At 32.2% G+C, this 10,603-nt stretch overlaps 1 long non-coding RNA gene across 1 annotated transcript; it reads left to right on the top strand.

The window, feature by feature from the left end:
* Nucleotides 1–949: 949 nt before the first annotated feature.
* Nucleotides 950–1,936, top strand: LOC111241782. Its single transcript, XR_002668067.1, has 2 exons — nucleotides 950–1,064; nucleotides 1,621–1,936. It is a non-coding gene; the product is annotated as an uncharacterized LOC111241782 (long non-coding RNA).
* The last annotated feature ends 8,667 nt before the right edge of the window (nucleotides 1,937–10,603 follow it).

Here is a 10,603-nt window from a genome sequence, read left to right as displayed (position 1 = left end):
GTAGTCAAATCAATTCCTTTAAGCTATCCTTCAACTGTATAGTCCCATACCTATACAATCTCCAGATCCCTCTCATTTCGGTGTATGTTCGATTCGTCCATGTGCCCCTTCCACTTGAAGCCTGCCAGGAGCTGTTCCTTGTCCGTGCCCCCCGCACCATGCCTCTTGCACCGGCGATCACTCCCCGCCCTCGTCAGTGCCCGGGTGTCACATGAGCATTATTGGCAGAGTCCTGTGTGTTATTCCCTCCACCTCTCCTCTCCGTTTTCTCCCTCACCTCCCCAACTTTCTAAATTTTATTATAATTATAAAAATAACCTTCTTTTATAATTACAAAAATAACCTTTTTTTATTACTTTTTTTTAGTTTAATTGTTAAAATCTAGGTTTAATACCTATTTTGGTCCCTCCTTTGGGAGGGTTTGTTCAAAGTGGTCCCTTCTTTTTTCAAAAGTTCACTTTAGTCCTATCTTTCGCAAAAATTGTTCAAGTTGGTCCTTTTTGGTATCGGCGTTAAGTTCACTAACGGCAGAGCTGCCAGGTGTGTAATGTTTGATGATGTGGCATTGTAATTTGTTTTAAAAAATATATAATTATGACATGTAAATGAATATAATTAGGGGTGGATTAAAAAAGGAATTAGGGGCTTCGTCTCCGGCGTCGCGCGCTGTTGCATCAGGTGCAGTTACTCACAATCCATGACAACAAAAACCCTCTTCTCAACGCCTCATCAACTTCTCCTTTTCCATCTTCCACCACCGTATTCACCACATCACCCTTGCCATTCTTCGCCCCTAAGCTTATGTTTTTAACCCTTTTATCCCATGCCAAAACGGAGCTCGTCTTGTTTTCTGCAAAACTCCCAACTTTCCGATCATGAAGGGTAGATGCGTCACAGCCGTGGAACAACCCCAGGCTCGCTTGATTCGGGGCAACACCGAATACAGTAGAGTGAGATTCTAAGTAGGTGCACGACAACCTCTGGTCGTGTTTGATTGCAACGCTGAGAACACAACATTGGACATTTGCAGGGACAAATTTTTGGTAGAAGATTTGATGAATGGGGTATTGGGTGTGAGATATAGTAAACTGGTCAATATCATTTTCATTTTACCTATTGTTTTTAAACTTTGGAAGCTTTGGATCTTATGCTAGTAGATAAATAGACAGACAGATTTGTTTAGGCGTCTGATAGAAAATGTTCCACGATAGTTGCATCATGACTTAAAAAAGGCCAAAATAAATCATGATGGTATTATTTTGATGAAGTTTTGCTGCAGTGCATTCCAGGTATGTGTTAACTGTTAAACTAGAGATACCTGATGCCCAAGAAGACAAATATCTAGATTTTTTAATTTTTGCATATGATTATATTTTAGAACAAAACAAAATTAAATGCCATTGGATCCTTTCACACTTTGTTAGAAGTTGTCTGCGTGAGTAAATATCTATTTTTGATGTTAGGCTTGTTGTACACTAGAAATATCAGGATTCTTTTGTTAAAATACATTGTTGATTAGAAAATTGCACCCATCTCATTTTTCTATCTGATTTGAGGTACGAACTTTAATAACTGGATGACAAGAACTCATTGCAATCCTTCCATTTGTGTATTTTATAGGTATTTCCATGCCTTTATGACAGCGTTGATCAGCAGTTAGTAGCTGCAAGGTAGCATTTTCATTGGATGTCAGGCTCATGTTGATGTTTTCAGTTGTTGTAATGTTGAGGCTACTGACATATGATTCTTCATCTGACATATTTTGAGGACACGCAGTGCAATTGTTGTTGTCTAGTTCAATTTATCTTCATATATTTCTGGAATATATCTTTTTTGGTTTTTGCAGTCTATGGATAAATATTTTGTTAACTAGTAATGCATTTGAGTGCATTATACCTGAGGATTTAATCCATTTTATTTGTTGCTGTTTCCATCATTACTACAGTTCTATGGTATTTATAAATCATCGTCAAACCAGATATCATATTGTAGTGTAGAGGAATGCTAGCATATGGGAAAGTATGTGCTAATATTCCTGTGCACCTCCCATTTCTCATCTTGATACCCTCTCTCCTTTTCTCAGTTGGGCCTTGAGCCCCCTTTACTCATCCTGGCACCCCCTTTCCCTTTTCTTTTTCCCTTTCTTAGTTGGGCCTCGAGTCCATAGGCAACTATGGGTCTGTTTTCTTCATGCAACCACCTTTTTAGTTTTTACCCCTCCATTAACATTTTGGCCTTTATCTTTTTAATTTTCAATCTTATTTTTATTTCTCATTTTCTATTTTATTCTATTTTTCTATATCAGTTTACTTTTTTATTTTATTTTTTTCTTTTTTTTCTTTTTTCTTTTCTTCTTTTTTTCTTTCTTTTCTTTTTCTTTTTTCTTATATAAAATATCCAAATATATGTTTAAAGGTTAAGCACGTGTAATCCTTCGAGCATGTTTTAGCAATGGGAGCTTATGAGATTTAGGACTTTCTTTAACACTAAATGTTGCTGCTCAATATTTTTGAACCACTGCTCTAAATATTTTCTGCAGAATCTCTTCCGTGGTGAGCCCCTCAAGCTTGTGGATGGTGGTCAATCCCAGAGAACCTTTGTGTACATTAAGGATGCTATTGAAGCTGTCTTGCTGGTGATTGGAGGCTCCCATTTCCAATCTTTGATGATACTTTTTGATTTTAAGGGCAGATTATCTGATTGCAGATGTTCATCTTTAAACTGTTGTTCCACTAATGTGAAGAATAACTTGTTAACAGGAGAATCCTGCCAGGGCCAATGGACAGATTTTTAATGTGGGTAACCCAAACAACGAGTTACAGTTAGGCAGCTTGCTGAAATGATGTCTCAGATTTGAAGCAGTAATATTTGGAATACCAAGAGCATAGCTATCGGTGTGTGTTTTGTATGGATGCATTACAAGGGTATTTTTGAGATATTAAACAATATATAGATGCATGGAATAATAGCCTGTTTTTTTTCATATTACTCGTATAAGTGTTTTTTTTCGTCGGGATTTTTTTACCCCGTGAGAGTCAAGAAACCATTACGAGGACTGCAATTAGTGTATGTATATATATATAAAGTTTAAATAACTTTATTTTGTAATATTTATGTAAAATATGTGCGGTTAAAAAAACTTAATTAAATCTAATTAAATTTTGGTTTAATTTAATGTCTTAATAGGTCCTTATTTTTATTTAAAATCTCAAATAGGTCCTTTTCTTTTTCGGCGTCTCAATTAAGTCCTTATTTTTTTTAAATTGAATCAAATAGAACATTTCCATCAAATTGAAATGACGTCTTGACAATGTACTTTTTTATTACATGACATTGAAAATGTGACTAAATTGTATTTTCTGTATATTTTGTTTTTTAATTCAAAAATTAAAAAAATACAATTCAGTCACATTTTTAATCCACTTAATAAGAAACTACATTGTCAACATATCCTTCTTAACGGCATCATCTCAATTTGACGGAAAGACCCTATTTAATCCAATTTTACAAAAATAAGAATTCAATTAAGACATAAAAAAGAAAATGACTTATTTAAGATTTTGGACGAAAATAGAAACGTATTGAGCCATTAAACCTTAAATTTTTTAGGAAAAAAAAAAGGATTTTAGTTTTTTTCTAATAGAAAATATGTATATGTACTGATGCACAAAACGTCTGGACACTCCTTGCTCAGAGAGCCGTAGAATGCAACCCTAGTTCCGAGACCTTTCACCATTGACTATTGTGCAATTCTTTGAAATGTAATTTACTCGTTCACAGGATTTTTATAGGAATATTACACGGTAACAACTTTTTCTAACAGTTTTTTGATAATAAGTTGTGTGACTATTTTATTTGTGCATGAAATACACCAATACACCAATCACAGGTTACTGAATGTTGTAAAAATTTATAAAAAATATTGTGAAGAAAACATTTTCTACTTTTATAAAATCTTATAAGTTAATAATTTTATTTTAATAGTCAAGTATCATTATTTTATTAGTTTGTTTAAACTTATTTTTAAAAAGTATTGTTAAAAAAAATTATTAAAAATAAATATTGTTAAAAAAGTTATTAAAAAAATATTCTTGACGTCGGTAATCGAAGCTTCAAATTTTGCTCAAGGATGCCAATTACTCGATACTCTGTACCCCAGGAATCTTCTAAAGCAGAGTTCTACCACAAGCCATCTCTTCCCCGCATAACACCACTCAGAAACCTTCGTCCGTCATTAATTTCTAGTTTTTACCAAAATGTCATTATTTCTTTCCATGTCTTTTGTGTGAAAAAAAAAACATATATTAATACTTTTCATCAGTTTGCTTTAAAAAATGTGACGTTTGCTGGTTGTGTGCTAGAGTTATGTCTTCACACTCTTGAAACTACTCCCCGATTGTTGGTCCAATTACAGCCATATCCTCTTTGTCATGATGTGTTTTTCTATTTTTAACAGTGCTATACTCTTTATTCACTTTTTCTTATAAGAATGAATTCAATTTTAGTGGTTAGTGGCCATGACATGTTGAACTTGATGATGACTTTACTCATTTCTTTACACTGCTACAAGCTGAAAAGTGAAAGCAGTTCAACTTAGACACAAATCACATCTATTATACCTTACAATGGAACTGTGTAAACTACTAAAGTAACTGTGTAAAAGGGAGCATCAAGGTTATCAATTTTTGTTCTATAAATGAAGTTTCAACGTAGACCAGCCGATTAATCAATTAACATCATTTGATTGTTCAAGTTAGATATAAGCGCAATACAGAGTTCAATGTCTACAAGGCACAATAATGAAGTAGAGTGGCTCCTTAAAGTGCAAAATCATCGACAGTGGTAGGTGCTGCCCATTAGCCCATTACTGTAACACACTGAAGACGACGTTTTCATAGATTAAGTAATAAAGTGAAACCACGCTAACCCATGTTGCATAAAGCTTGAACCGATGACACCTCTTATCATCGTAATACGAATCATTGTCCTTTTGCAGCAAACTGTTTACCCATTTGTTTATATTCACGTCGCGAATAACCTGCTAAACTATGTGCCCTTTCTGTAGCGTAGTGGTCCAAATTCAATGAAAAAGAATGATAATAACAACAATAATAACAATATAGAAGATCCAAATTGTTGATATTATTAAGTCATTACTGCTTCTCTGTGTGTTTGTTTTTTTGTCTGTGGCTTTGTACTGTTTTTTTCCTAGTCCACCACTATTCTCTAAGCTGAAATCTGTTTGGCAGGATTGGTAAGAACACGAAGGAGTACATCCTCCAAAAAAAGCCAATTTCAACGCATATATTTTTAGCTGGATCGTTGAATGTTTGTGTCGTATTCTTAATGTTGGCACAATTGATAACGACCTGGTTCTTCCCTTTTTAATTTAGACTTAAATGTGGTTAACTGTGACAAGATAAGTCATTTTATGTGTTTGACCACACCATAATCAAGAAATTAACTTTTATGAACATGAATAAAGTATTCAACGACCAACATCATCCCATTATGTGTATGTGAAAACAATGTTTAATTAGATCATTTCCACTATAAGAAAATGCTTTCCGGCTGCAGCCACTTCTGCATTTTACCTCAAGTTTGACAAATGACTTTAAAATTTCATTTTGGTATATGGATCACGTGATTGTTTTTCTAGTCACGTGAGCTCTTGTTGTGTAGGATACTATACTACTATACTATTATACTACTATACTCTATATAGTCCATAGTCTAACCTAATCCCAAAGTAATCGCATCCCATGTATCTGATCCTACCGAGAAAAGTACTGTGTGCAACTATGCATGACCTATTTTGAATTGATGAAGATCTCAGATTTTCCTGTTTCCATGAAGTACTCTGAATCAATCAATACAAAACATCTTATAGAAAATGACTTCTACTGTTTTCTCTCTCTGTCTCTCTTGTGTAGAGTTAATGAACTTTTTTTCTATACACTAAGGTGAAATATTAAGAAAGAAATATCTATGAATAATTAAGTTAGTATTAATTGGAAGAGTTTGTTTATGCTAAACACCTTTTCAACAGATGAATGTTGTGAGAACTTGCACCTTTTTATTTATTAAAATGGAAGAAAACTTTTCTTATTATGTTTGGTTGGGGAGGGGATAGAATGGTCGTGCATGTCAGGTTTAGGCATGTGAAGGTTGGACCCTACAGTGTGGAAATTTTGCAATTAGGAAAACTGATATAGCAGAATATAGGAAGAAAAATAAAGAGATTTGAGGTTGACTCAGTATCACTGCGTTTGGTACTTGTCATGATATCCACTGGATACCTAACTTCTTGAGTTCCATTACAATGTTTCAGAGGATAACAACTACATATATATAGAGAGAGGCATATACATATATTCAATCTTTAACTGGGTATTATAAAAATAAATAAAATCATAAAATTATCTAAATATGATATTCTTTATAAATGATTGAATAAACTTGTTAGAATTCCCACGTCGACTAAATATAAGACTAATTTATAATATATAAAGTAAGATGTAATTCTCATCTTAGAAATCGGTTTTGTAGGATTGAGTTAGGCTTAAACCCACTTTTTAAACTTAAATGGTTCTGTTGAAGATGTGACAAAATTTATTTTGGGATTTGCTTGGACAATATAGGGGCATTGTTATCACTGCATGAACAAAGTCAAATCCTGAGATTGCCCTTTTGCAGTGACAAGCCATTCTTCTCTGGTCATGCTGCATAAGCACCAGTAGCTAGTTGTAGCATCTTGACTGATCATCAAATTCTTTTGGTGTGGTTCGAGAGTAGCTTATCATCACTGAAGACGTTGGGGGTAATTAAGCAACTTAAGTTCAGGGTCGTGTTTTTGCATTAACTCTCCAAGATGCCAAGAAATCTGGTGTTATGATTACAAGTATCCTTTTTAAAAGCTCTTGAGATACCTGTGTTTTCGTTTAATCAATCTTAGAGCTATATAATATTCTGTATTGTTAGTTTGCTCTCATCTTGGCAGTTTTAAGATGAGATTTTAATAAGTTGTTGCCACTAAAGTCGTCAAATTAGAAAGGTTTTAATGAATTACACTAGTGCAAAAACGCTCTTTAACGTCATTCATTAGACGTCGGTTCCGTGAAAATCCGACGTCTATTACTGCACGGTAGTATTATCGTAAATAAATTGGAAAACTAGACATCAGTTTCGATGTTCGGCGACGTCTATGACTTCATAGACGTCGCACCTGCCGCAAACTGACGTCCAATTGTCTGAGGAATGTGATAAGACAGTCCATTGACGTCGGTGTTCATGGGGACCAACGTCTACTAGGCTGCAATTAATGCTGCCCATCAAATTTCAAGGAGCTTAGACGTCGGCTAGAAAGGGCAACGACGTCTACGTCACTGACAAAAAATCAAACGTCAACCGGTTCAGCTTTAGACGTCAAATAGACGTTGGATCCCGTGAAAAAACGACGTCGACTAGGCTACAATTAATGTTGTTCACCTAATTCCGCAGGCAATTAGACGTCACGTAGTCAAACGTCGATTAGTGAAAAAGCGACGTCGACTAGGCTACAATTAATGTTGTTAGATGTCGGTTACTGCATGGTCCGACATCTATAAGAACATAGGCGCCGGTTAGTGTCATTTACAACCTCTGTATATTCATGTTGACGTCAGTTTAGGAATAGGCGGACGTCTATATAGAGTAAATAGACGTCAGTTTGAGTATAAGCAGACGTCTATATAGACGTCGGTGGATATCGTGAATTGACGTGTATATAGACGTCGGTTGGATGAATTCTGACATCACATAGACGCCACTCGTATAGACGTCGGTTGGAAAGGTGACGTTAAAAGCCTAAATTAACCGATGTTAAACAACGTTTTTGCACTAGTTGGTATGTAAACTTGAAAAAGTTTACCAAATATTAGAAGTATAACTACTATAAACTATGCGATCAAGAGGTTCCATCATAAGTTATAAACAACATATCGTACATCACAAGGAATATTATTTTGTCCATGAATTTGAAACGATTAAAGAAGTTATATGAAAGAATGTGTTTATAGTAAACGGAATCGAATCGATCAATTTGAATAAAGGTAGAGAAAATAAAAAAGAAAAAATCAGCTCTTATCGATTTTAAGTATTCAAAATCCAAATTAGAAGTCAAAAGAATATGTTAATCTATTCGGGAGTGTGACTTTTGAGCTCCATATATAATATATAATTTGAGTGTTGAAAATCGAAAAGGCTATGTATCAAAGATTTATGTCTTTTATAAACTTTTATGAACTTGATGAACTAAGTTCTTGAGTTTTATTTTTATCATTTTGTTATCCTTTTTGTTGATATTCCAGTTGATTTGAAGAGTATAAAATGGATGAAACAACGCTTACATCAATTATAAAAGTTTTGGTTAGATAATGTGACATTTTTAGGCCACATTTAGGTCTAAATATGGGATAAATATTAATCAGAGAAATGTAAAAGAAAATTAGAATTGCCGTAATTAGTTGAAATATTATGTCATTTTTTTATGGAATGAATTTTATAAATTTGAAAATATCATTTGACAGATTTATTTTTGTAAGCTTAAACTAGGCTAGAGTTTTAAAATAAATAATATATGGCATGTGTACTTCTAACTTATGTTGAAATTAATTATAAATCATTAAACGTAATTAATATAACTTTTTAAATTAAACTTCTTTTGTCCATTACAATACCACACATTGTTATCAAGATAGATTTAAGGGAAAGTAATGGTATGAATTTAAATATATTTTTTTAAAAAAAAAATGGAGCTGAAAGTAAATAGATTTGATGATAGAGTTTCTAAAAATTTGTAAATTATTTGATTGATGTGATAAATAAAAGAAAAATTTTAATAAATAAAAAACTAAAATTATCAAATTTTTTTATAATAAAAATAATATGAAATTATTTTTTAATATATATAATGAGAGAATATGCAATTTTTATATAAAAAAGAAATTATATGAGAGTTTACAATTTCTTTAGAAGAAATTGTATGGAAATATTTATAGATATGAATAGGAGACAACTTACTTTGTTTTAATAAATAACAAACATATGTTATCTTTATTATTATACATATTTACTTAATATGAAAAAGTTATGTGAAAATAAAAATTCTAATACTATAAAAAGACATCACAAATTAACTTTTTTATTTTAAATTTAAAATTAAATTACTAAAAAAGCTTTTTCAGCATGCTCCTTCTACTGTATTCTTTCTTTTCTACTATAATTTAAAATGCTTGAAAATCATAAAATTATGCGTCCAATCCGTTCATAACAGGTTGAAATAGTTGAAGTTCTCAAATTGCTAACAATTCAATCATGTTCAAATAGTTTAATGATACAGAAAATTTGATCGTAGATTAATTTAAAATTAAGTTCTATGGACAATGATGTGGCAGGTGCAGAAATGTGTAGTATCCAATTGCTAAATGTATTTTCTCAGAATAATAAAGCAATGCTAATTCAATGTAAATTTCTGACCCTGTAACCTATTTCCTTTCTCAAAGTAGAATTGAGGATTGTTAATTAGATTCAAAATTTTCAGATTATAAATTAATTCAATCGAGTTTTTTAAATTGGAAATTTATATTAAATTAATTTTTTAATACAAAAAATTATATTTATTTTAAATAAATGACATAAATATAGTAAATCATTAACTTAAGAAAATGACATGAATAATTTTAATAATTATTATTATAATAATCTATAATTTTATATAACTTGTTACTAAATTTTAATAAAATAATGTCATATTAAAAATAAAATTTAGAATATATTTCTAAATTTATAAATATTAAAATATAAATTTGGATTGTTAGTAAAATCACAATATATTATTCAAATTCGTTTGTCATTAACCACTTTAATAAAATTTATTTATTTAAGATTACATGCATTCCAAATCAACACAACTGTATGCTCAAATAATTCGAATACTGTTCTTAAATATTTACTAGAAATCACTGAAATTGAAGCAAAATAAGAAAGGGATAATGATATTTAAACAATATTTTTTTTATAATATTTGAACATTATTTACGTGTTATTTTGTGATTGGTTCAAAATTACTTCACAATCAATAATGATAATCATAAATACCATTATGGACCAATTACAGAATGACACATAATGATATTCAAATGTTGTCAAAAATAGTTGTCTAAATATCATTATCTGTTTTGGGTCGGTGGGATCTTCCTCTACAATTTCCGGACTTGAAGCTCTACCTCCGTTCACTCTGGGTCTTGATTCCTGCTGTTCGTCTTGACCGGCCGGGTACCTGCTAAAAGTACTCTGACGCTCAAGTCAGTCCTCAGTTCTATTTATAGAGATAGAAAGAGAAAGTTATCAAGTAGCATAAATGCACCATAAATGTTCCTATCTACTGTTACCTTTGACCTTTATTTATAGTTTTCCAGATGGGCCGAGGATTAAGCCTTCTTTAATCACGGCCCAAGATTGGGCCCAATGCCCTTAATCCTATTTAGTTTGATATTAATTAGTGGCCTGATCTTTCCTCGTTCACTGTCAGTAAATGATACTGCGTTTTTCGACGAAACCGTCC

This window comes from Vigna radiata, chromosome 6, assembly GCF_000741045.1.
Source record: "Vigna radiata var. radiata cultivar VC1973A chromosome 6, Vradiata_ver6, whole genome shotgun sequence".
NCBI classification, from domain to species: domain Eukaryota; kingdom Viridiplantae; phylum Streptophyta; class Magnoliopsida; order Fabales; family Fabaceae; genus Vigna; species Vigna radiata.
Note: the sequence above shows the minus strand (reverse complement) of the source record. Positions and strands in the feature narration are given on the sequence as shown.